At 37.3% G+C, this 3,066-nt stretch overlaps 1 pseudogene; it reads right to left on the bottom strand.

Annotated features, from left to right (window-relative positions):
• Positions 1-533: 533 nt before the first annotated feature.
• LOC102911818 (heat shock protein HSP 90-alpha-like) lies at positions 534-2,864 on the bottom strand (annotated as a pseudogene).
• Positions 2,865-3,066: the final 202 nt, after the last annotated feature.

The following is a 3,066-nucleotide window of genomic DNA, read 5'->3' as shown; positions in this document are numbered from 1 at the left end:
TCACAGGCCTTCTTGTGTTACAAGACCAAGGGAAGCTTAGGATTTTGTTCTCCATACTTGGGAAACAAACTGTGTACAGAATTCCTGTTAAGTTGTTTCAGTTTGTGTTTTTATTTATAGGACAAGCACATGCAGAATTAATTGCATGGAATGAAAAATTTAAAAGTAGATTCTAGAAGATTAATCTCAAGTTGTCCTAACATTTTTTTCCTTTTAAACATGAAGATATATCTCAGAATACTTTAGTGACAAATGATTTGGGCTACTAACCAATTAAGCTCCATAGATAAACACTTTAGACTACATGGTTAACAATGAATTACCTTATGTTTTCCAACAAACCTTCTACCAACCTGTTGAAACAAACATACAGTATCACAGTATCATGAGTAGAAAGAAATCTTATCTTCTACTTAGTTTTCATGCCATGCAGATATTTTTAAATGTTAACAAAAATAAACAAAAAATCCTGGATAATATGTTCACAGAAGGAATTAAGGTAAGCATTAACCATGTGGTTCTTCTGGTGAAGCTTAGTCTACTTCCACATGTGATGTGTCATCATCTCCTTCCAGGAGTGACATGTCTTCAGTTACAGCAGTGCTGGTATCATCTATCTGCAGCAGGGTCATCCTCATCAATAGCTAGACCACGCTGGATCATCCTTTAGATTCTGTTAGTATGTGTACCAGGGATCTTCCAGACTGAAGTCGGAAGACAGGAATGCAGTTTCATATAGCAAGATGGCCTGAGTCTTCAGAGACATGTCATTTTTGTCAGCCATTGCCTTTTGCCTTAAGGTTTTAATGATGGAGGGGTCAGAGTTTATCTCCAGATGTTTCTTTGCTGCCATGTAAACTTTGTTGAGTTGTCTCCGAGGGCTTGAGCTTCCATGATACTTTCCACGTTTGCTGTCAAGGCATGTGTACTAGTGACAGTACAGCATGGGGATGTCACCAATCGGTTTGATGCAACAACCTTTTCAAACTTTTTCTCCAAAATGTCTTTCATAATACTGTAGAGGTTTTCAAACCTCATCTTTTTTCTTTTGCTGTTTTTTATTCTCTTCTTAATCTTATGGAAGCTCCTGTCCTTTCATAATTGACACAAAGGTCTTTTCCTCAAATTCCTTCAGCTGTTGCACATAAATTTACCTATAGGCTCAGTCATAGAGATCACATCTAAGCCATCATTTCCAAGATGTTCCCCAAAGGTTAAGTTAGCTACTTGGTCCTACCTTTAACCTGTGATAAAAATTGTTGTGTTTCTGGTTTCCCTTCGTTCTAGTGCAACAGTCCTTGAGAGAAAGAATCTCATCCCCAGAAACAAATGAGGAGTACCACAGCAGCTTTGAAAGCTTCTTCCAATTTTGAGACTCATCATGAATTCCAACTTTTGTATTATTTTTTTTGAGAAATGCTCTTAAAACTTTTTATGGCTCTTTATCTTCTGCCAGTTCAATGACTACTTCTAAAAATTCCTTGATGAAATTATTTTTGATAACTTTAAAATTTTTGCTTTCCTACAACATTTCAAGGAAAATATTTAGAGAGCAAGATCCTTAGAATCCATTACCCTTCCTAATAAAATTCAGATACTCATGGATTATCTCCTCATAGGTATTCATGATGAAACCTCTGCATACATACAACTTGGATGTTTTCTTTTTCCCTATTTTCAAACAGATGAAAAGAATCATGTCTTGGGACAAACAGGACTCAAAATTCCAATTGCCCTTCAATGAAAACATGCTTTACTGCCAAATGTTTTTTTCCCAGTTATTGGTTAAGGGCTTGTAGAAATCCCCATATTCTTCATTAGTGATGTTATCAGGATTTCTGGTCCAAATAGGCTTTGTTTTGTTGAGTACTTCTTGATCAACATATTTTTACTTACATTTCTTCTTGTTGTCACTTCTTCTTCTTCTTCTTCTTCTTCTTCTTCTTCTTCTTCTTCTTCTTCTTCTTCTTCTTCTTCTTCTCCTCCTCCTCCTCCTCCTCCTCCTCCTCCTCCTCCTCCTCCTCCTCCTCTTCTTCTTCTTCTTCTTCTCCTTCTCCTTCTCCTTCTTTTCTTCTCCTCCACCTCTTTCTCCTCCACATCTTCTTTTTCAGAGTTATCATATTCCTTATAATTTTTTACTCCCTCTTCCTCTTTATCTTCCTTTTCTTCAGTTTCATAATCACTGACTTCCCTATCATGCTCCTTTACAAAGAGAGAAATGGGATAACCAATAGACAGAGAACGTTTCTTCACAATTTCCTTTATTTCCCTTTCCTCCAAATACTCAATTTGGCCTTCTTTAAGATGTGAGATAACTTTTGTTCCATGACCAATTTATTCATCTGCATTAGTCTGCACTACGAATGACCACTCTGTAGAGGATTCTCAGGCATATTGCTCATCATCTTTATGCTTTGTGATCACAGTTATTTTCTCAGCAACCAAATATGTAAAGTAAAAACCAACACCAAAATTGTCAATCATAAACTTATCTGCACTAGCCTGCTAAGCACGCATCAAGGCTTTAGTGCTAGACTTGGAATAGTGTCAGGGTTATTGATCAAGTCAGCCTTAGTCATTCCAACTCCAGTATCCACAATATTAATAGTTCAATCAAGAATTTGTTGGGAATGAGATTAATCCGCAGCTCCTTCCCTGAGTCTGGTTTAGTAGCATCTGTCAAACTCTCAGATTTCATCTTACTCAGAGCATTTGTTTAATTTGAAATGAGCTCCCTCAGAAAGATCTCTTCATTCAAATAGAAAGTATTGGTGATCAAAGACATTAACCCAGCAATTTCTGTCTGAAAGGCAAAAGTCTGGACTTCTTCTTCCTCCATCTTGGGTTTGGATTTCCTCAGGCATCTTTCTTGAGTAACAACCACATATAAAACATGACTAGCCACATCACAATACTGCAGCAACTCCCCACTGTTAAATCTTAGAGTAACATCCTTGCAAGGATTGTGCAAGGCCCCTGTAGTAGATCTGCCAGTTTGCTGGCTTTCCACTCTTTTCCATTTCTCATACAGGTTCTGCAATCTTCTGCAATCTCACACAGGTTCTG

Source organism: Peromyscus maniculatus, chromosome X (genome assembly GCF_049852395.1).
Source record: "Peromyscus maniculatus bairdii isolate BWxNUB_F1_BW_parent chromosome X, HU_Pman_BW_mat_3.1, whole genome shotgun sequence".
In the NCBI taxonomy this organism is placed as follows: Eukaryota; Metazoa; Chordata; class Mammalia; order Rodentia; family Cricetidae; genus Peromyscus; species Peromyscus maniculatus.
This window is presented reverse-complemented; position numbering and strand designations above follow the sequence as displayed.